Genomic DNA, 23,348 nt, shown 5'->3' with positions numbered 1-23,348 from the left:
CTAGACTTATAAAGTGAACCCACCATTACCCTGCTGTGCCTCTCTGGGAAACACACTTGGCATCTCTGAGCTCCCACCCCCTTTCACGTATGCAACGAAGAGGCTGATGACATTCGAGGGACTTTTTCCTGGGGGTCAGATAAAAAAGTTGGGGAGACTGGCTTAGGGCAGTGCCTGGCACATAATGAGGGTTCAATCACCCGAAGTGATTGTGGTGGACCAGACAGCTGCCTCTTCTTTCATCTTCTATTTTTGGTTCTCTCCAACAGGATTCATTGAGAGCCGGCTGTGAGTCAGGTCCATACAGCACATGCGGGTTGTCTCGGGCAGACTGAGGCCTGCCCAAGTCTGTGACTTGGTCTAGGGCAGACCTCTCTGAGCCTCGGTTTCAGCCTGCAAAATTCACACCTCATCAGCACCTCCCTCCAGGACTGGTGGGTCAGAGGAGTTGACAGTTGAGGTAGCAGGAGACTGATGTCAAGGAAACTAATTCTGAACTTCCCCTGGGGTTATATTGCTGACCCCACCTCCGAGGTATCAGTCACAGGGCTTGAAAAATCCCCGCACAGGAAGGTGCAGGCTGGTGTTCTAAAAGCAGGGCCAGAGGGCAATTTCCTCATCTATAAAAAGAGGTAAATCATGGTACCTGTTCTTCTGCGGGGATTCAGAATGTGCAGTGGCAGCACTGGGGGGTGGGGGTGGGGGGTGAACCAAAATCTTCCCCTGGAGAATACACAGTGGCCTCGCCAGTTACCTCTTCCTTCCTCTGACCTCCCCCATTACCTTCCTGTCTGTCTGTCTGTCTGTCTTCCTTCCTTCCTTCCTTCCCTCCTTCCCTCCCTGCTCGGTCTCTCTCTCTCTCTTTCTCTCTCTCTCTCTTTCTTTCCTTCCTTTCTTTCTGCAAGCAGCCTGGCATTTTGGAGTGAGAGAAGGAAATCAACCTGAACTCGAAGTCTGGGGTAGCAGCAAATGTGAAGGGCCCTTGAGTGGCCTGCCACTGGGCCCAAACCACTGTTTGCTGGGCCTCAGCCCAGCCCTATTGAATCAAGTTGCATTCAGCATGGTCTCCAAGAGATCTGTTGGCACAGTTAAGTTAGAGAGGCACTGCTAGAAAGACCTTGCTCCTGAAAGCAGACAGGGGTGGGGTTTGCCTTGGCTATTACTTTTGCCTGGAGCACTTTTCTTCTTTGTCTTCCGCCCGCTATAGAGGCAGAGAATGCACATGTTTTTCCAGTATCTATTCTCCCTTTCTTCTTGCCTGTTAGCCGCTTGAACAGATCCCAGACTCTGGAGCCATGCCACATGGGTTCATGTTCCAGCTTGTCCACTCACTGACTTATTTTACATCTGTATCTCAGTTTCCCCATCCTTTAAATGGGGACAATATTAGAACCTTTCTCACAGATTTGTTAGGAGGGTAAAATGAGCTGATATAATTTTTTTAATGAAAAGAAGAAAAGAAAAGGGTGCCGGGTGGCTCAGTCCATTGAGGATCTGACTTCGGCTCAGATTATAGTCTTGCGGTTCATGAGTTCGAGCCCTGCCTGGGGCTCTGTGCTGACAGCTCAGAGCTTGGAGCCTGCTTCAGATTGTGTCTCCCTCTCCCTCTCTGCCCCTCCCTCACTCGTGCCCTGTCTCTCTGTCTCTCTCTCAAAAATAAATAAACATTAAAAAGTTAAAAACATAAAAGAAATGAGTCGACATATGTCAAGGACTTAAGATGGTGCTGTGCCTGGCACAGAATAATGCAAGGTGGGGTGGACTCTCATTGGCATTTTTGCATGCTGATGGAGCTCCAGTTTTGGGCTGGGCACACGGGTGCTCAGAATGAAAGCTGCATGCTTCAGCTCCCCTAGCAGCAAGCTGTGTAGCCATATGACCATGTAGCCATGACATGTGGCCATTGATATGTAAGGGGAAGCTTCCATGGCAACTTCAGAGATAGTTGGGATATATGAGCTTCTGTGTCCCTTTTTCCACATGGCTGCCCAGAATGTGGATGCCACCATCCTGGACCATGTGGGGAAAGTCATGCAGATAGAAGGAGCCTGGGTCCCTGTCACTGAGTGACACAGCACCTGTCCTCAAACAGCTTCCCAGACGTCTAAACAAGAGAGATATGAACATGTATCTTATATAAGCCACCTTTATTTTGGATTTTCAAGTGCTTACACCTAACCCTAATGCTAATACCCCTGCTCAGACTAGTTAATTACTTGGCAGCTCAAATATTATCTATAGAATTGGCCAGGTACTCCCCCCTTATATGTTTGCATGGCACCTGTAGTTTTCCTGGGGAACCCATCACAATTTGTGATTAGGTTAGTCAGTTGGCTAATGTCAACCTCCCCCACCTTGACTGGAGGCTCTCTGGGAAGCATGGGTGTCTGTTTGCTCACTCTTGTATCCCAGCATCCCACCAGAGCCTGCACGCGGGAGGGATGCAAAGACTCTGTGTCAAAGGCAGGTTGGGGGCTTCCCAGGGAAGTAGGATCTCCCCCAGAATAGAGGGGATGGGGAGGGGAGCACATCCACAAGGATCTCTGGGGAGACTGTGGGGGTCTGTAAGCAGACCAGGTGACCCATCCACCCCAAAGACAGTGGGAGGTAGGGCTAAGGAAATCAGGTTATGTGCTGCCGTATGAGAGAAAGCTCTGGGTCCCTTGGACCAGAGGAGTAACTTCATACAAGTCGAGTTTTAGGATTACTCATCTCGTAGGACCCTATGAGAGCCAGCCTCCAATGGCCCTCATTCATGTTCCCATGCCCTGTGTAATCAACCCCCATGACAAATAGGGCTGACTTGGGTAACCAACAGGACATTGCAGAAATGACAGTGTATGATTCCTGGGACAAAGCCATAAAGGGCATTGAGGCTTCCGCTCAGGCTCTCTTGAACCACTTATTCTGGAAGAATCCAGCTTCTATGTTGCAAAGATACTCAAGCGCCGTTATAGAGGGGTCTGTGCGGCCAGATACTGAGGGCTTCCCCTCAACAGCCATGTGAGTGGCCCACCCTGGGAGTGGATCCTTAGCCCCAGTCGAATCTTCAGAGCTGCGGTTCTGGCCCACAGCTTAACTACAGCCTCATGAGAAACCCTGAAGCAGAGCCACCAGGCCAGCCTGCCTCTGAAGCTCTGGCCCTCAGAAGCTATGTGAGATAATAAATGCTTCTTTTAAGCCACAGAGTTGCAGTTAATCAGTTACACAGTTCCAATTATTAGAGACTCTATCCCCATTTGTTTGTTTTTCTACCAGCACCTTCTCCCTTCCTTCCTGTGCCTGACCCCAACTGGTCACTCAGCCCCCTGGCTGAGCCACCTGGACACATTGTTTAACTAGCTGGGTGTCTGAGCATGAAATTAAGGATAATGACACCTTATCTGTGTCAGGAAGCCTCTAAAATCGCCACCCTAATCAATCTACCTTCTGGTATTCATACCCTTATGCAATCACCTTCCTTAGAGCATACACTGGATTTAGTGACTCACTTCTAATGAACAGAATGTGACAGAAGTCATGGCACGTTGTTCCTAACACTGAGTTGTATAGAGATGGTGGCTTCTGTCTTGGGCACTCTTGCTGTCACTCACATCAGTGGCCCTGGGGCAAGCCAGCTGCCTTGTTGTGAGGCAGCCAGGGGAGAAGCCTCTGTGAGAGGGCGGTATGTGAGAGGGCGGTGGTGAGAGGGCCATGTGTGAGTTAAGCCGTGTGTGAGAGGGCCGTGTGTGAGTTAAGCTGTGTGTGAGAGGGCCATGGTGAGAGGGCCATGTGTGAGTTAGGCTGTGTGTGAGAGGGCCATGGTGAGAGGGCAGTGTGTGAGTTAGGCCGTGGTGAAAGGGCTGTGTGTGAGTTAGACCGTGTGTGAGTGGGCCATGGTGAGAGGGCCGTGTGTGAGAGGGTCGTGGTGAGAGGGCCGTGTGTGAGTTAGGCCGTGTGTGAGAGGGCTGTGGTGAGAGGGCCATGTGTGAGAGGGCCGTGTGTGAGTTAGGCTGTGTGTGAGCGGGCCGTGTGTGAGAGGGCCGTGGTGAGATGGCCGTGGTGAGATGGCCATGTGTGAGAGAGCCATGTGTGAGAGCTGTGTGTGAGAGGGCCATGTGTGAGTTAGACCGTGTGTGAGAGGGCCGTGGTGAGATGGCCGTGTGTGAGAGAGCCGTGTGTGAGAGCCGTGTGTGAGAGGGCCATGTGTGAGTTAGGCCGTGTGTGAGAGGGCTGTGGTGAGATGGCTGTGTGTGAGAGAGCTGTGTGTGAGAGGGCCATGTGTGAGTTAGGCCATGTGTGAGAGGGCTGTGGTGAGATGGCTGTGTGTGAGAGAGCCGTGTGTGAGAGGGCCATGTGTGAGTTAGGCCATGTGTGAGAGGGCCGTGTGTGAGAGGGTGGTGGTGAGAGGGCCGTGTGTGAGGGCCATGTGTGAGTTAGACCGTGTGTGAGAGGGTCGTGGTGAGAGGGCCATGTGTGAGTTAGGCCATGTGTGAGAGGGCTGTGTGTGAACCACCTGAGGCTTGACCACACCCTTGTGCACGAGCATAGAAATGGATTCTGAGCCTTGGCCGAGCCTTGAGATGACTGCGGCCCTAGTGGACAGCTCAACTGTGACCTCTTGAGCGACCTTGACCCCGCAGTATCCAGCCAAATTCTGCTTGAATCCTGTGAGATAACAAAGGTTTGCTGCTGAAGCCACTACGCTTGGGGTGGTTCGTTATAAAGCAGAACAAATACATGGTCCTAAAAGCTTGCTGCCAAGATGAAGTGACATGTGTCAAGCACACAGGAGGTGCTAATTAAAAGTTTGCTAGATCAATCAATAAACAGACGATTGTTCTATAACGTGGAACGTTCCCTGGAACCAAATGCTCACTGCCTCCACCACCTCTTGCCAAACACGTCACTGAAAGGTGTTTTAAGCAGGGGAGTCGTTGGGTCAGATTTCCTTTTCTGTAATGAGAGACTTCTTTGTGTTCCACGGGTGTGGCTGGTTCAGATGTGGTCTGGAGAGAGAGAGAGATTAAGAAACAATCATCTTTTGTCAGCTCAGAGAGGTCCTGAGGGTAACTTGGGCCTCTGGACAAATAGCTCTTCTTTCTTGCTCTATTAAAGTCTCCTCACCTATCGGAGGACATTCATTCATTATAAGTCATTCACTGAACACCTCTTCGGGACAGGACTTTAGGATGGCCATGACAAATCCCTGCTTTCAAGAAGGAGGTTAACAAGAGTGTGGGACCACTATAAAAAACCAGGGTCAGGGGCACGGATTTCTTGTGTGGATGCAGCTGTGTGGTAAGTGCTGTGGTATGAGCAGCACCAGAGGCCCTGGGATGCCAGGAAGGGGTCCCTGATTGCACCCCTAGGGACAACGTGGCCTGAACTCTTTCAGGTGAAGGTGAAAGAGGTCGTCTCAAATCAAAGCACACTGTCTCAAGGGGGGAAAAAAGTCCAGAGATAGATTTGGGTTTCAGGCACAGTCGGATCTGGGCACCTCAACGATTGCATCAGGAATCTCTCTCTCCATTCTGGGCTCATCTTTCTCCTTCTGGCTTCATTTCAAGGAAAGCTTTCCCTTTGTGGTGCCAAAGTGTCCATCTGTAGCTCCAGGCTAACATTTCCCCCCCCACTCTGCAGCTTCCAGATAATGACGACCGGTTTCCTTATACCTCCAGTGAAGTCTGAGCCACAAGGGCCTGGCTTAGGCCTCAGCCCTAACCAGTGGCTCCAGGAGAAGGAAGTGCACATACCAGCCACTGGTGCCGGGAGTGCAGTCAGCCTCATCCTACACACATAGATTTAGATGGGAGAAGAGTGACTTCCTAGAGGAATTTAGGGGAGCATTGCCAAAGGTGGGAAGGATGCTAAGAGGCCAAATCATCAGGCATCTCCTACAGGGATCAGGGGGTGTTAGATGAACAAGAAAGCACATACGCGGAGGGAGATAGATCTCCTGCCCCACAACCAACCCCTGTGTCTTCTACAGGGGCACTTTTGGTGGAAGGAGACATGGGTGCTGTGTGCTCGGGGTTTCCACTTTATGTTAAGTGCTCCTGTGCTCCCCACAGCCATGTGGGAAACTCCTTGGTCATGAGCCCCTGGCAGATAACCTTCTAGCTCTTCAGGGCACGTGAGGAAATCTCAGTTCTTTGGATCCTCTGCTTCTGAGCCCCACCTTTGTCCTTTTTCTTGAGCCCTCACTCTGTCTCTGAATCCAGATCAATCTAGGCGGGCCTAATTTCTCTTGTGAGTGCGGTTCAGTCTTGCCTCTTTCTCGAGATCCACTTGCCTGACCTTTTTTCTCCTTGGTACATTAACCATCCACAGAGCCCCTGCTCTGTGAGGCTTATGACCCAGGGGGCTTTGGATTGTGCTAGCCCATTCTCCGGGCTGTGTGACCTTGGGCAAGTTACTGAGCCACTCTGCGCCTCAATCTGCTCATTGGTAAACTGAGTAACATTTATATGGTATTAAATGCCTTGATGGAGGGCCAGGATGTAGCATAGAAGCAGGCACATATATTAAGGCAATAAAATTGCAGTTTGCTCATACCCTTCCACTCTGAGAACTCTAGGGAGAATGAATGCAAAGGGAGTGGCATTTGGTCCATACAGGAAGGGGGCCTTTGTCTCACACAGATGGTGGATGTCTGGTCCGCCTAGGGTGGGGCGTTTCATCCACACTTTTCAAGAGCTGTGAAGGTCACCTGTCTGAGTCTCCCCCAGGCAGTGCTCACTTCTGCCTCCAGCAGTCGTCCATCCCCACAAGCTGTGTGACTCAGTGCCACGGTGTCACCTCCTCCATCTCTTTCTCACCCGAAGCCCACCTGGACCCTTTCCTCCATTGTCCATGGTGCGGTGTGGGGTGGAGCGGGGCCTGCACGGCCCGAGACTCAGCTGTGCCCCCATCCCTGCGGGCTCTTCCCTCCATCCCGCTCCTGGGCTGGTCCTGGGGAGACTGGGGAGGCTTGTGTGTGGCCCCAGCATATGTGTGTGGGTGTCACAGGGTGTGGGTGTCACCACGTGTTGGCAGTGCTGACGTCCAACCTGGGACAGGTAGGTCTGTTCTCCAGCTGGTGACTGGGCTACGCTTCCTCAGGGTGAGCTGGTGACTGGCAGAGTGTCAAAGCAACTTTGACTCTGAGGAGGAAATAGAAAAGGGAGGCCTGGGTGTGACAGCCATGTAACTAGAGTAAGTCCCTTCAGCTCTCTGAGCCTTGACTTCTTTTTGTGTAAAGGGAGGGAGTTCTTGGAGGACTAGAGGTCATTGGCTCATTCATTCGCAAGTTTATGACACACCAGTGAACAGATAGGAACTCTGACACACGTGTTCAGTGCCCCATGAATAGTGATACATATACAAAAGCCCCATAATAATACATCCAGGGGTTCCCAGCCAGATCCAGTTTTCAAGGCAACTGCAAATGGAGAAAGTCCAAATGAAAACCTGGCTCACTGTGGCCCCAAGAGCTGAATGACAAAAGGTGAGGTCAAAGGTGCGAAAGAAAGCTCTGTGGTCAGAAAGCAGAATCATAGACCTGGTTCAGTTGATTCCTGTCTGTCACCACGGGGGGGTCTCAGTCCCTACTATAGCCTCAGTTTCCTCCTTTGCAAAATAGACAGGGCACCACTTCACAGGATAGTTGGGAGGGTCAAGTATTTATCTGGTAGTCACATCGGAGCCCCCATTATTTTAAGTAGGCTGCACAACTGCTGTGAACCTCAAAGCAGGGCTCGAACTCACAACTTTGACATCAAGACTTGATGTCTTCTTCAGCTGCTTCACCAACTGAGCCACTCAGGTACCTCTGGGGCCCCTACTGCTTTCAATCTGGATCCAGCTTGAGTCTCGTCCCCATTCTGGTCTCATAGCCATATCGGTGAGGTGCGGAGCTCTGTCAGAACAGCCTAGGTCTCTCCTTGCTCTGTGAGTTTACTCCATTTTCCCCCCTCCTTTCCAAAACGAGTGCATTTTCAGTAGACCTTAGACATGGCTTCCCACTGGGTTAAATTCAAGAAATCCTGTCTGAGCTCTAGGAAGTATTTGAGTGTTAAGAGTATAGATGACAGTTGGACCCTCCTCTCCAGAAGAGTCACCCCATCAAATGACCTCTTTCTGCCCTGCCCACCCCCAAGTCATATATTTATCAAGAACACTAATCTGGTCTAAATCAGAGTTATTAAAATAGAATTCACTTTTGTGATTTCTTTTGTTTTCATGAACTAATTAATTAAAGGAATAAAAATTACCTAATTTAAAAAGTAATGTACAGAAAACAGATGTTCAAGCAGGAAAAAGATCCACAATGGAGGGGGAAGTCTCCCTTGTCCCTCCACTCCCCAGCAGAGGTGACGACTGCTAAAAAGGTTTTCTTCACCGGGCTGGGCTTTTCGGTGGCCAGTGGTGACCCCAGCCTTTCTGTGGGAAGAAAATAGCCGCAGACATTGCTCCACTTTCCCAGCCAAGAGCTCTGAGGCCAGAAAGGAGGAGCAAGAGTGGGAACTTCCCAAAGAGTTGAGGGTCCACCGAAAGGCCAGAGGGACAGCAGTGTCCTCAGGGGCCCTGCTGAGGACCAGCTTCAGTTCCTTGAGGGGAGACCTTGGGGTCAGAGATTGGCCAAGCGAGACCTTTAACCTACTTCCAAGAAACCCGCTGACCCCATTAGAAAAGGTCTTCTACAAATATTTGTTAGGCGACTGTGACCAGCTTCCAACTATGGTAGGAATTAGGGTGAATTAGGAAATGGACCTGGAAAGACTCTAAATATCACTATGAAAATAAGCAGAAGGGAGAGAACCTTAACTGAAAACTCTACTCTCGGTCAAGGGTTTTTGTCAGGTTATTTTATTTATTTACTTATTTTTAAATACTTTTAATGTTTTATTTATTTCTGAGAGAGAGAGAGACAGAGTGAGCAGGGAAGGGTCAGAGAAAGAGGGAGACACAGAATCAGAAGCAGGTTCCAGGCTCTGAGCTAGCTGTCAGCACAGAGTCCAATGTGGGACTCGAACCCACAAACCGTGAGATCATGACCTGAGTCGAAGCCGGACGCTTGGCCGACTGAGCCACCCGGGCGCCCCTGTCAGGTTATTTTAAAATTAATTTTTAAATGCGCAAATAGTGTAGGAATACATTTTCCGTGTAAAAGCAAAAACCTGACAGATAGGGCCAAGTCCCCCTTTGATCTCTAGCTCCGATCATGATTTCTTCTGCCTCCCCAGAGGTAACCTGTATTTCAATTTGGTGTGAATCCTTCCAACTTTTTCTCTGCATTTTTCATACGTTTATATTTTCTTTTTCTTTTAAGAGTAATGCTATCATACATATTATTCTGCCACTTAATCTTTGGATCAGTAACATATCTGAGAGGTTTTCTTCTCAGGCAAATACAGATCTACATACAAGCTCACAGTGTTTTATTGGGTGATCACATCAGCCCCACTACAGGTGATCACACAGTGGCTCAGAGGATGTAAGTGACTCATCACAGCTGGTGAGTAGTGGAACAGGATTCAGACGTGGGCACGTCTTTCCAAATTTGAACTCTACCTGCCCTTTACATAATCTGCTTGCGGTTTGTACCCTGTTTCTTTGGGCTTATGACATCATCAAATGGGCCATTTAAAGGAGATCAATCATAATGCATGGGACAAATTGGCCCCCTCTCTTTCCTGTAAAATACCCCCATGGTTGCCCGGTACCCAGGGGCTGGGTCTAAGTCCCCCAATCTGGTAAGAAAAGAGCTTCTAGACAGGTCTCCTTGTAATTTCTCCAGCCTCCCTTAGACATCGCTCCATTTAGAATGTGTTCTTCAGCACCTCCAAACAATTAACTGAATTCTGGCACTATCTACCTGGAGATAGTATCAGGTCTTACAGGTTAAGGACTCAGCCCCACAACATTGCCCTGCTTCAGATGCCATTCTCAAGTCCAAGTGGTCATCTGGGCTTCTGAGTGACCAGGTATAAATGAGAGGTTCCTGAGACCTCTTTCCTGGGTTAAGTTATTTGCTAGATAGGCTCAGAGAACTCAGATGCTTACTTACTTACGTTTACCAGTTTATTATAAAGAACATTATCAAGGATACAGATGAACAGCCAGATGAAGTACATAGGGTAAGATATGTAGGAAGGGGTGAGAAGTTGCCATGCTCCCAGCTCCTCCACCTGTTTGCCAACATGGAAGGTCTCGAAACCCAGTCCTTTTGGGTTTTTATGGAGGCTTCATTATGTAGAAATGATGGATCAAGTCATTGCCATTGGTGATGGAACCCAACCCAGCCCTTCTCCCCTTCCTGAAGGTGGTGGAGGGGCTAAATGAGAACCCTACCAATGAGCTCCTTGAAGTGAGGGTCTCTGTCTCATTCATCTGTGTCTCCAGGCCCCAGACAAGCCCTGTATTCATGGTGTGTGCCACCTACATGTTTGTGGAGTCCATGCATGCCTCAAAACAGTGAACAGTGGAGTCTATTATTGTGTGTTGAGCTTTCAGTGACGATATGAGAAAGGAGGTACATAAGCTGATAGTATGGAAAGAGAATCCCAAGATCTCCGGACTTTCCTTTACCGAAAGGCAGTTATACTATCCAGATACATGGCGACTGTGTTGGGGCCTGTTTTCTCAAACTGTCTTCTAGCTCAACTATTTCTCTTAGCTCTGTGCTGTTCCTCTTTTTCTTCTCTTTCATCTGCTAAAAGGGGATGTGTGTCAAAGTTTTCTTATGAAACCAATGCGGACAAGCGCTGGTTGAGCCCCGTGGCTTCGTCTTCTTGGTTACGTCCCTTGTTTCAAAAGGGCATCAAAACCCTCTGCCCACTCTTGAAACTGGCAGGGATTTCCTGAGAAGAGGGACTGGGGAGTTTACTTCTGGAGGAACCATTTCCCTTCTCAACTGCAGTGGAAACTCATTATCTCTGAATTAGCATCTGGCCTCAAAATTTTAATATCATCTTCTGTTACTATTAGAATTAAGGGAAGCCCAAAGCTTTCACCTATTTCCCCTCATTTCCCTTTTCTCTGAACCAATCTGAGGGAAAATCTTCATTTCATTTTTTTCTTAATAGAACTTTTCTTTTTTCCTTTTCTTAATGTTTATTTTGTTTCTGAGAGGGGCGAGGGGCAGAGAAAGAGGACAGAGGATCTGAAGCAGCCTCTGCGCGGAGAGCGGTGAGCCCGATGTGCAGCTCGAGTGTCTCAACTGTGAGATCAAGGTGTTCAACCGGCTGAGCCACCCAGATGCCCCTAACATCATTTCACGTTTCTTTCACTATGAAAGTAGGAAAAAATATGTTTAAAAATATAGGAAAATAGAAAGTAAAATAGCCGCCCTCCTAAAACAACATTCATGTGTAGGGTTCCTCCAGTCTTTTTTCTATGTTTAGGTTAAAAAATTTGATTTTTTAATTTTCTATGTATAGGTATATGCACACCAAAAGAGCATATAACACAGATGTGTAACCTAAAGAACTATAGAATAAATATCCATGTATCCACAACCCAACTTAGGAAATAGACCATCACCAATAGAAATCCCTATGTTCCCCTCCCTCCCGGTCCACCCAGAGGTAGCCACCATCTTGAGTTTTGTGCGAGTTATTCCTTTCCTTTGCTTGCTTGCTTGCTTGCTTTGTTTCTTTCTTTCTTTCTTTTCTTTTCTTTTTTTTTTTTTTTAAATATTTATCGGTTTGGGGGAGGAAGGGCAGAGAGAGGGGGACAGAGGTTTTGAAGCTGGCTCTGCAATGACCGGTTGAACTCACCAACCATGAGCCAAATCAGACGCTCAACCAACTAAGCCACCCAGATGCCCCACTCTTTTGCTTTTCTTAGTAGTTTTACTCTCTGTACATTGTGTCCCCAAACGATGTAATGCTTTTAACTAATAATTGGAGTGTGGTATTTTGCAACTTGCCCCTTTCATTTATTGTGTTGGTACGATTCATCCACGTAGGATGTAAGCAGGTGTAGATCATTCTCCTTCACTCCTCTGCAGCACCACACAGCACGTGTATATTGTACTCGGATATATTTACCCATTCTCCTGCCGGTGGACATGGGGCCGGCTTCCAGGATTTTTTTAATCTTTAAAATGTTTTTTATTAAAGAAAATGATTAAGGATCTGTTTTTATTGCGATAAAACATTATGAACATAAAATTTATCTTTTTAGCCATTTTTAAACATCGCATTCAGTGGCATTAAGTACATTCACATTGTTGTACAACCATTGCCACCTCCTTCCTCCAGAACTTGTTCTCTTTCCAGGCTGAAACACTGTACCCATTAAACACTAACTTCCCCTTCTCTCCCCTAACCCTTGACAACCACCATTCTAATTTCTGCTGCTATAAATTTGGCTACTTTAGGTACCTCATTTGAACGGAAAGTCTTTGTCTCTTTGTGACTAGCTTATTTCACTTAGCACAATATCCTCAAGTTTCACTCATATATAAGCATGTGCTAGAATTTCCTTCCTTTTGAAAGACGTTTTTTTTAACATTTATTCTTTTTTGAGAGACAGAAGGAGACAGAGTGTGAGTGGGGGAGGGGCAGAGAATGAGGGAGACACGGAATCCGAAGACAGGCTCCAGGTTCTGGGCTGCCAGCACAGAGCCCGATGCAGGGCTTCAGCTCACAAACCGAGAGATCAGGACCTGAGCTGAAGTCAGATGCTTAACCCACTGAGACACCCAGGCACCCCCCTCCTTCTTTATTTTTTTTAAAGATAAATAATATTCCATTGTATGTGTATACTACCTTTTGTTTATCCATCCAGGTGTTGATGGATACTTGGGTTGTTTCAACCTTTCCTCTCTTAATGCTCCTCTCAACTTGAGTGTACAAATATCTGTTCGAGTCCCTACTTTCAATTCTTTCAGGTATATAACAAAAGTGGAATTGTGGGATCATATGTGAATTCTATTTTTCATTTTTGAGGAACTGCCATATTGTTTTCCACAGTAGCTATACCATTTCACATTCTTACCAGCAGCGCTCAAGCATTCCAATTTCTCCACATGCTTGTCAACACTTCTTATTTTTTGTGTTTTTCTGGTTTTTTTGGTGTATGTTTTAATAATAGCAATCCTAATGTGTACGTGACGTGGTTTCTGGATTTTTTTAAAAGTTTATTTATTTATTCCGAGAGAGATAGAGACAGTACAAGTAAGGGAGGGACAGGGAGAGAGGTAGAGAGAGAGAGAATCCCAAGCAGGCTTCAAGCTGTCAGCACAGAGCCAACGTGGGGCTCAAACTCATGAAACTGTGAGATCAAGACCTGAGCCAAAACCAAGAGTCAGACACTTAACCGACTGAGCCACCCAGGCATCTTGGCTTCAGGATTTTTAAAAAACAAAACAGTTATGATTATTCTAGGACATATACCCTGGTGTACATGTATAAGAGTTTTTCTATTAATATAATTAAGAATGAAATTTCTGGGTCATAAGACATGTGTGTGTTATTTTTCAGTACAGCAGTCCCAACATATACTGCTGTTCTGTGTAAGGGAGATATGTGAAAACGACCTCCAAAGGAGCTATAAAACCAAAGAAAAAAGCTGCCAAGTCCAGCCTGAGGAGAAGTGGTTGATTAAGGGGACTTACAGACAGAAGTATGCCTTGGGTGTGTCTTGGGCAACTGGAAGACGAGGCAATCTCCATGACCCCACCTCTTGTCAGACCTGCTTTTACAGCCTACGGACTGGAGAGCATAGCGCTGGTAGTCATATCTCCTGAGCACATCAAGGGTGTTATGTCCCAAGGGTGTAGTGAAGGGCGTGGTTAGACAAAAAGAATGTGTGTATGTGTGGAGGGGGTGCCAGTGCTCAAGAAAGCTTCAGGTCTTAGAGGGGTCATCATGGCGGAGTTGTCCAAGATGGCATCAGTATGGTTCACACACCTAACGTCAAGGGTAGGTGATCCTTCTATCTAACTGCTCTCTATCCTAATACTTACTATTGTCACACCTACAATTTTCACTGGTTTGGTGGGTGTGAAATGACAATGTGGTTTCATTTTGGATCTTTATGAGTAATAACAAGATTGAGTGCCCTGTCATAGGGTTCTTGGCCATATTTGTTTCCTCTTATGTAGAATATCTGCTTAAGTCTTTTCCTCACTTCCCTATCAGATTGTTTCAGTTTTATGAATTTGTAGGACTTTATCTATTTTATGTACTAATCATTTATTGACTCCATGTTACAAATATCTTCCCCAGATTTATCATTTGTCATGATATCTCTTTGGATGTCTTTTGATGAACAGAAGTTATTTTAATCTAGTTGGATGTATCAATCTTTTTCTTTGTGGTTTCACTTTCTATTGTTTGCTTAAGAAATCTGTCCCTCCCAAAGATCATAAAGATATTCTTTATTTTATTCTGAGAGCTTGTTTCTTCCAGCTTTACTGAGATGTAATTGACAACATTGGGTAAGTCTAAGGCATATGACGTGATGATTAGATACACATGCATATTGTGAAATGATTACCACAGTATGGTTAGTTAATGCATCTCTCACCTCACATAGTTACCATTTGTGTGTGTGTGTGTGTGTGTGTGTGTGTGTGGCAAGGACATTCAAGATCTCTGTTAACAAATTTCAAGTAGACAATGCAATTTTGTAAATAAGGTCACTGTGCTGCACGTAAGATCTTCAGAACTAACTCATCTCATAACTGAAGTTTGTACTTTTTGATCAACATCCCATTTCCTCCACCCTCAGCCATCGGTAGCCACAATCTATTTTTTATTTCTATGAGTTCAATTTTTTTAGATTCCACTTACAAATGAAATCATACAGTAAGTACTCTTTCCCTGAGTGACTTATTTCACTTAGCATAATGCCCTCAGGTCCATCTGTGTTGTTGCAAATGGCATAATTTCCTTCTTTTTTTTTATGGCTGAATAATTCTTATAAGAGTTTTTAAGGTTTTCCTTTCATAGTTAAGGCCTTGATCCACCTGGGAGTGATTTTTTTATGTACTGAGGGGTATTGTTCTCCCCATTTGGAGAGCCAGTTTTCACAGCCTTCTTTATGGAATAAGGGTTCCCTACTTCATCGGTCATTAGGGCATCCTGCATCAGAAATCAGGTTTTCTAATACACATGGATCCCTCTGCTAGGGCCTTTTCTTCTAGTTCATGAATATATTTGTCAATCCCTGCATCAGTTTAGTACTGTTGAAAATGTGTTTCCTTTATCATAAATTTTGGTATGTGGTAGGCTAATTCCTTGCCCAGAGTTCTGCCTTGGGAGTGACTTAACCTTTCTTGGCCCTTTGTTCTTCCATATACACTGAAGCTTCAGCTTGCCAGGGATTATAAGAAAAGCTGAGTTGGGCTTTTGATCGAAATAGTGTTAGAACACTGAGAACTGCCTTCCTATCCATGAACATGGTATGCGTCTTCATGTATTTAGGTTTTCTTTAATGTCACTTAATAAAATTTTGTAATTTTCCCAAAAAGCACTTGATATCTTGGGTACCTTAAATTTGAGGTTGTTTTTATATATAGTATCTTGAGTCCATGTACTTCTAACACATTCTTGTATGTATATACAATATACGTATTATACATCACACTATGTATAATGTGCTTTCTCCACTTATACCATATTACATCAACTTTTCATAGACGAACTGAGTATCAGTAGGGAGGAGAGACTATCTCGCTATTACCGGACACCTCAGGCTTCGGGCTTTCATTTTTCTTGAGTCTTGTGAGATGTTTAGTTTTCCTCGAAGAACTTGGAGTTTGGAGTGTGGCCACCTTGAATCACAATTCTCATTGTCCCTCATCTTAGCCTGTATTCTTCCTTCACCTCACTGCACCTGTGTCCCTCATCTTTAAAATGGAAATGATGATGATACCTCCTTCATGGGATGATCGTGATGATTTAATGAGATAATACAGTAAATCACCTAACACAGAGTCTGGCACCCAGGAAGAGCTCAGTGAAAGTTAGCTATTAGTGTTTTTTTTTTTAATGTGTATTTATTTATTTTGAGAGAGAGAGCATGCACACGTGAGTGGGGGAGGGGCAGAGAGAGAGGGAGAAATTGAATCTCAAGTAGATTCCACGCTGTCAGTGCAGAGCCAGATGTGGGCCTTGATCCCACAATCCTGAGATCATGACTTGAGTCGAAATCAAGAGTCTCCTGCTCAACTGACTGGGTCACCTAGGTACCCCAATGTTAGCTATTATTCTTTTTTTTAAAGATATATTTTAATGTTTACTTTTAATTTTGAGAGAGAGAGAGACAGAGCAAGCAGGGGTGGGGCAGAGACAGAGGAAGACAGAGAATCCCAAGCAGTCTCCGCACTATCAGTGCAAAGCCCGAGGTGAAGCTCGAACTCCCGAACCATGAGCTCATGACCTGAGCCGAAGCCAAGAGTCAGATGCTCAACTGACCGAGCCTCCCAGGTGCCCCAGAGATTATTATTTCTTAACACAAACTTTTTACTTTACTTCTAATGTGCTAGGCATTAATTTTTCTAGATAAAATCAGGGTTTGAAAAATGGGACAACATAAATCAAGATTTCTTTTTTCTGTTTCACCTTCTCTTCCTCTCACATTAATCCTCCTCCTGCCCACCCCTACTCTCCTCCCTGGGTGAAATCCAGATGATCAGTGTGGGACAGAGGGCTTCTTGACCCTCGAGGTGCCAATGGTGGAGAATGAGGCTGCTACTCCAGGCCAGCTCTGGAATCTGTGACCCCTTCCCCAGCTACTGCCCGAGCACAGGCCTCACGGCCTCTCTGCTCTCCCTGCCTCTTGCCTCTCCCCATCTTGCCACCTGACCAGACTTCCCACATCTCAGCTCTACCACCTGGTAGTGCCAACCCTTGTTTAGAGCCTTCCATGGCTCCCCACCACCCTCAAAATACCGTTCAAGCTCACTAGTCTGCTTTTCAAGGCCCTGCATGATTTGGCCTCCACTTAACAGCTATCCCTGACCAAATTCCCATTCAGTGTCTTACACATGTTGTTGGTGATCTATGATACAAAACTGCTGGGTGAGAATCATTCTTTCATTTTATAAACGGGGACACTGATGCTCAGGTTGGTGAAATGACTCCTCCGAGACCCACAGTCACAAAATACAGGCACAGGACTTTAGTCCCAGTCTCTGCCCCCCCCAGCCAGCTGTATTTCCACTCACTCTGGCTGATTAAGACATGAAATCTAGGGGGCGCCTGCGTGGCTCAGTCAGTGAAGCATCCAACTTCAGCTCAGGTCATGATCTCACTCTTCGTGGGTTTGAGCCCCTTGTCAGGCTCTGTGCTGACAGCTGGCTCAGAGCCTGGAGGCTGTTTCAGATTCTGTGTCTCCCTCTGTCTCTGACCCTCCCCTGCTCACGCTGTCTCTCTCTCTCAGAAATAAAAAAAGATTAAATTAAATTTTTAAAAAAAGAAATGAAATCTAGCGGCACCCGGGTGACCCACTTGATTAAGCTTCTGACTCCTGGTTTTGGCTCAAGTCATGATCTTGTGGCTTCATGAGTTCAAGCCCCACATCAGGCTCTGCCCTGGCAGCCCTGAGCCTGCTTAGGATTCTGTCTCCTCTCTTTGCCCCTTCCCCAATCATGCTGTCACTATCTCTCTCGAAATAAGTAAACTTAAAAAAAAAAAAGAAATGAAATCTCAAACACGGATTTCAGTTCATTCACACTGCTTCTGCTGGGGTGACTAAGAGGGTCTGAAATGGGTCAGGAAGAGGGTAAATGTCAAAAGAGCAGCTTGAGGGAAAAGAGAAAGTGTGCCCGCTGGTCCTTTTCTTCTATAGTTGAGCTCTGGGCAGGGGGTGGGCTAAGCCTGGGGCAGGGAGTGGTGATGTGGCTAGTGAGAGGGACTGGGTAGGGAGGGTGGATGAGGTAAAGGCTGAGGATGACGTGAGAGGTGATAAAGGAAGTGATTATGACCAGGAAATAAGTGTGCTGAAACCACCCTAGGAAGATCATCGAAATATTCCTGGCATCGATTGACATTTAAAAAATAGTAACAATTACATTTAAAACTCTTCGTGCCACTCATTTGCCCAGCCACTCAATCATTCCAATAACCCAGAAAATGGTCATGACTGTAACCATTTTACAGAGAAGGAAACAGAAGCTCAGAGAGTTTCAGTGAGTTTGTTCAAGGCCCTCAGCTGAGAGGTGAAAAAATCCAGAATGCTCTATGGATCTGTCTGATGCCCCAGCCGCGCCCCCCCCCCCTTACTGTGCCCTCCACCCATGTGCCATTCTGCCGTCACCTCAGTTCCTCCAAATGTGGCTGAGTAATTGGGGGGGCACATAAAGATCATAAATGTTCTGGTAGATGTTAAGTATTCCGACAGTACGATGGAATTGAAGAGGAAGATGTTGGCAATCCTGCTGTGGGGTGGATGCAGTTATTAACACCTCCTCACGTGTTCTGGGCACCCGGGACCTGTGCATTTCCTGCTTACGTATTCCCAAGTTCACTTCCAGAGCCTGCACAGGCCTCTTTCCAGGTCCTACCTAACAAGGGAAGACCAAGAATCTGCTTTTGGCTGTGGGGGAGTTGTCAGGGCAAGTGCAGGCTGGGCTGTCCCCACACAGCTGCCCAGAGGCTGGATTCAGGGCAGGAAGGAAAGGAGAGGTAGGCAGTGGTCACAGCACTCCTTTTGCTCTCTTTTTCTGGGCCCTACAATGTTAGAGACAGGTCTGGGTGGGGCATCATTATTTTTTTTTTTAATTTTTTTTATTTATTTCTAGAAGAGAGAGAGACAGTGTGAGCAGGGGAGGGTCAGAGAGAGAGGGAGTCACAGACTGAAACAGGCTCCAGGCTCTGAGAAGGCAGTCAGCACAGAGCCCGACGCGGGGCTCGAACCCACGGCCCGCGAGATCATGACCCAAGCGAAAGCCGGACGCTTAACCGACTAAGCCACCCAGGCGCCCCTATCATTATTTTTTTTAATATAAAATTAATGTGTATTCAAAGAAGGAATTTCAAAAGGGCATAAAATGATATGCTGAAGCCTTGAGGTAATCACTGGAAGGAGTTTCTTGTGAGTACAGGTAAGACCCAGGACATTGAAGGACGGTGGTGACCCAGCTTGACTCTCAGCCCGCTGGTCGTGTTGACAAATACTCAGTTCCCTTAGCTTTGGTCTTGCCAAGCAGGAAACAACAGGAAGAGCAAGGAGAAAGGAAAGGAAGTCTGGGTGCTTGGAGAGCGGGGAAGAGCGTTCACAGGTTGGCAGTGGAGCGCTGGGAAGAGGTGCAGAGAGAGGCTTCGGAAAGGGAGAGGGGCTATTTCAGTGGAGTCTTTAGAAGCCTCTAGGCTGTGCAACGCATTGCCTTCCTTCACCTCTGTAGGGAACCAGCAGTAAATCTGATTTTGAGACTTCCACTTCTGGCAGTTCGGCAGACCAGACTGCTGTATATTTCTTATACGTATATTTCATAATAAAAGAAATTAAAAACAAAATCCATACACTTGGCAGTACTTCGGGATTGGGTGTGTGGTTTGGGGGGAGGTGGTCAGGCTATGCTGGGACTCGCATCAGTGCAGGGACAGGGCCACTGGGGGGCCAGTTGCCATTGGGTATGTGTCTTTGTGTCTCTGTATCCCTCCTTTCCTTCCTTTCTTCCTTTCTTTTTAGTATATGTGCTGCCGAAGCGAGCACGTTTTCTTCCTCTCTTTTTATGTATCTATCATCTATCGACCAATTGATCGATTGAGCTATCTATCTTCTACTCATTTTTTCCTACAACTTAACTCTCAAATTCAATACCATCTCTTGGACAGTTATCTCAGCCCATGATCTTCTAACCCTTCTCATCCAAAGGCTGCAGGTGTTAGAAGGCATATTTCTGAAGGCTGAAGAGATCTTATGTCCATGAGGGCTTCTGCTGCTGGAAGGGCCTACCATCCATCTATCCAATTTTTTAAAAACGCATTTATTGGATTCTTGCGGTAGCCTCTCGCTTGGTCCCCCGGGTGCCCCCCGTGAGGGTCTGTTTTCAACTCAGCAGCCCGCATGATTATGCCTCTCCCCTGCTTGCAGCCCTCCAGCAGCCTTCATCTCACCGGGCTCACAGCTGCCAGCCCCCCTCCCTCTCTCCTCTCTCAGGCCTGTGTCTCCAGTCACACTGCCCTTTGCTGTTCTCATCCGAAGAATGGCATGCTTCCTTCCGCCTCACAGCCTGCGCCCGTGCTGTTCCCTGTGCTTGGATCACCCTTCCCGCAATAGCAGCAGGGTCGCCTCCCGTCTTCTTGTCACATTCTCATGGAGAATCTTCCTGGCTGTGCTGCTTGATTGCAGCCGCTCTCTGCCACGAGCACTCTCCGTTCTCCTGCCCTGCTTTGCGCCCCCCACCGCAGCCGGTACCACCCGACGCGTCCTGCCTGTTACTGGTTATTGGTCTCCTGGCTGCCTCTAGCTCTTCCTCCCCCTGGAATGCCGGCCCCACGAGGGCCCGCATTTTTGTGTGCTGCTTTTTCATCTGTTATTCCCAGAACAAGGCCTGGAAGATAAGGAGAGCTCACGAAGTATTTCTTGAGCCGAATGGAATATAGAAGTTGACTTCTGGGGGCGCCTGGGTGGCTTAGTCGGTTAAGCGTCCGACTTTCCGACTTTCTCTTAGGTCATGATCTCGCGGTTTGTGGGTTCGAGCCCCGCGTCGGGCTCTGTGCTGACTGCCAGCTCAGAGCCTGGAGCCTGTTTCAGTCTGTGACTCCCTCTCTCTCTGACCCTCCCCTGCTCACGCTGTCTCTCTCTCCTAGAAATAAATAAAACATTAAAAAAAAAAAAAAGAAGTTGACTTCTGTGGCTGTGTTCCATCTTTGCTTGTTGAAGAGGGAAGAACCCTTCCTTCATCCCACCTCTGAAGCCCCTTTGTGAGTTTGCCTTTTGGTCACTCGAGTTTCTTTGCCAGCCCTTTTCCTGCCCGCCACCTGTACCCTCTACACCTTGTGGTCCCCCCCAACCCCCGGACACATCCAGATTCCCATAAAGGCTATATTTCTTCTCATGCATGTCTGTCCAGAGAGCCCTAGCCCTAGATGACTTCAGGCCTTCCAGCCCCAGGTGGTATTCTGTCACCTTCGCCAGGTGACATGGCCTTTGGGCTCCCCAGCCGGCCCCAGAGATCTGGCTTCTATCTACCAGCCCTCACCACAGAGGCCTGCTTCTTTCTCTGCCTCTCTGGAGGTCCTGACCCAAGCACCTGGCACCCAGCAGGGCTCACACGTGGGTGCAGAGGGATAGAGTGAGTGAACTGGGGTAGTGGGGGGGACTCACCTACGGCATGATTTGGTCAAAGGTGACTCTTGCCCTGATGCAATCATGAAAGAAATTCTCTATTCATGAAGGAATGGAGAAACAGATGAGCAATTAAATGCCTGAGTCCAGAGTAACGATGATTAAGGAATGTTGGGAAAGGACATTATTACAAGGCCCTGAAAGCATTTGAAAACTCTCAGAGTTCAGGAGAGTGGTTTGGGCGGGCGGGACCTGACTGTTATCAGAAGGTGCCAGGCCCCTCATTCCTGTCCCGTTAGGTCACTGCGAGCCAAGAGCAAGGGTAGGTGTCAACGTTGGCGGCCCACCTTGGCTCACGCCCTTTTGAGAAGTAACAACAGACAGATCTGGGGACGGGGGTCCCTGCGGGTGGATTCCTAAAGAAGGAGAGTGTGATTTGTCAAGTGGGATAACAATTGCGAGACACAAAATTTGTCTCATGAATTAACTAAGGAGACGGAATGAAATCCTCCTGGGTGCAGGGTACAGGACTCAGCATATAGTAAACCCTCAATAAATGCGGTCAGACATTGTTAGTGTGTATTTTTCTTCCAGAATGTCAGCTCCCTGAAGCGGGAATGCGGGGTCTGTCCCCATAGCTTGAAACAGTGCCTGGCATACAGCTGGCACTCAATACACAATTGTCGAGGACGTGAGCAAATGGATTACGTAATTGTCTTCTGGTAACAGACTCACGAAGACAGCTCCAGGCTCTGAGCGCTTGGTTCCCAGCGCGCAGTGCCGCAATCCGCCCATTTCCCCGCTGGCCCTGCGCAGCCCTGACAGGCAGTGACCACACAGGGCAGATGACTCGCAGAGCACTTCTCTAAATGCTCCCTGGGGCCGGTGGAATCCCCAGGGCCTGGCTCATCAGGACAGGCAGATGACTTGGGGCCCAGTGTGGCCCACCTTCCCGTTAGCCCAGTGCTGGTCATTAGGCCCTGCCCATTCTTGGGGCTCTGCTTGGGGAAAGGAACAGAATGTGCAGTCCCAGGGAGGAGGGACACTGCGCAGGCCCCCTAATGCGGGAATTGAACCTTGGCCTGTCCCACATGACAGCCTCTTTTTGAAGCTCACTTCTCTCCCTCCTCTGCCCCTGAGCCTGCCTTCATCCTGGGAGGCGATCGGATTCTTTACAGAGAGTTTTCGCAACATTGACTCGCTGTCAGGGAACAAATTCATGGGCCATCGGACCGTAATAATGACCAACTTCTATTGAGCACTACTTTGTGCCACGGCCACGTGCTGCGCTGAATGAAAAGGCTTCGTTTCATTTCCTCTGAAGAGACACCCAACTGCTCCCCCGACACTTTGTTCTTTGATGGGGCTGGGCCTTCACATAGGCTATTCCTCAGTTTAAAATGCTCTTCCTGGCTCTATCCATCTGGTGGATACTCACCCTTCAGCACTCAGCTCCTGTCACCTTCTCTTGGAAGTCTTCCTAAGTTTTCCTGAGACAGTAACATCAAAGCCTCCAGTGGAGCCCACGATCATCACTTGGGTCTATGTATCTATCTACCCTGAAGTTGTGGTCCCTCCAAGGCCCCAGGCTATACCATTTTCACCTTTTTCCCCCCTTTTCTTGCGAGAGAGAGAGAGAGAGAGAGAGAGACTGACTATGGGGGAGAGGGGCAGAGAAAGCATCTTAAGCACACTTCACACTCAGTGCAGAGCCTGACATGGGGCTCAATCCCATGACCCTGGGATCATGACCTGTATGTGAATTAAGAGTTGAATGCTTAACTGACTAAGCCCCCCAGGCACCCCCAATTTTCACCTCTTCTTCCCGCTATCTGCCTCCATGCTCGGCGCATGGTAGGGGCATGTAAACATAGGTTTTTCTCTTCTCAGTCCCTTGGTACTTCATCTCCATCTCTTCTATGCCCCTCAGCCTTTCGCCTTCATGTAACATTTTTGTCTTTATTCCAAGAACAATGCTAGTTCCATTATAGATACTTACAAATGTAAATCAAATGCCACAAAGGAATCCCTGATATTACCTGCAGGGTACCAGATGGGCGGCATTGAATGAGTTGCCTATAGAATCCATAATTACTTCTAGCAAGACATTATCAGAACAGGAAGGGAACGATGAACTC

Source organism: Hyaena hyaena, unplaced genomic scaffold, assembly GCF_003009895.1.
Source record: "Hyaena hyaena isolate Hyena2069 unplaced genomic scaffold, ASM300989v1 scaffold_102, whole genome shotgun sequence".
Lineage (NCBI taxonomy): Eukaryota > Metazoa > Chordata > Mammalia > Carnivora > Hyaenidae > Hyaena > Hyaena hyaena.
The sequence above is the reverse complement of the archived record's forward strand: the minus strand, read 5'-3'. Positions refer to the sequence as shown.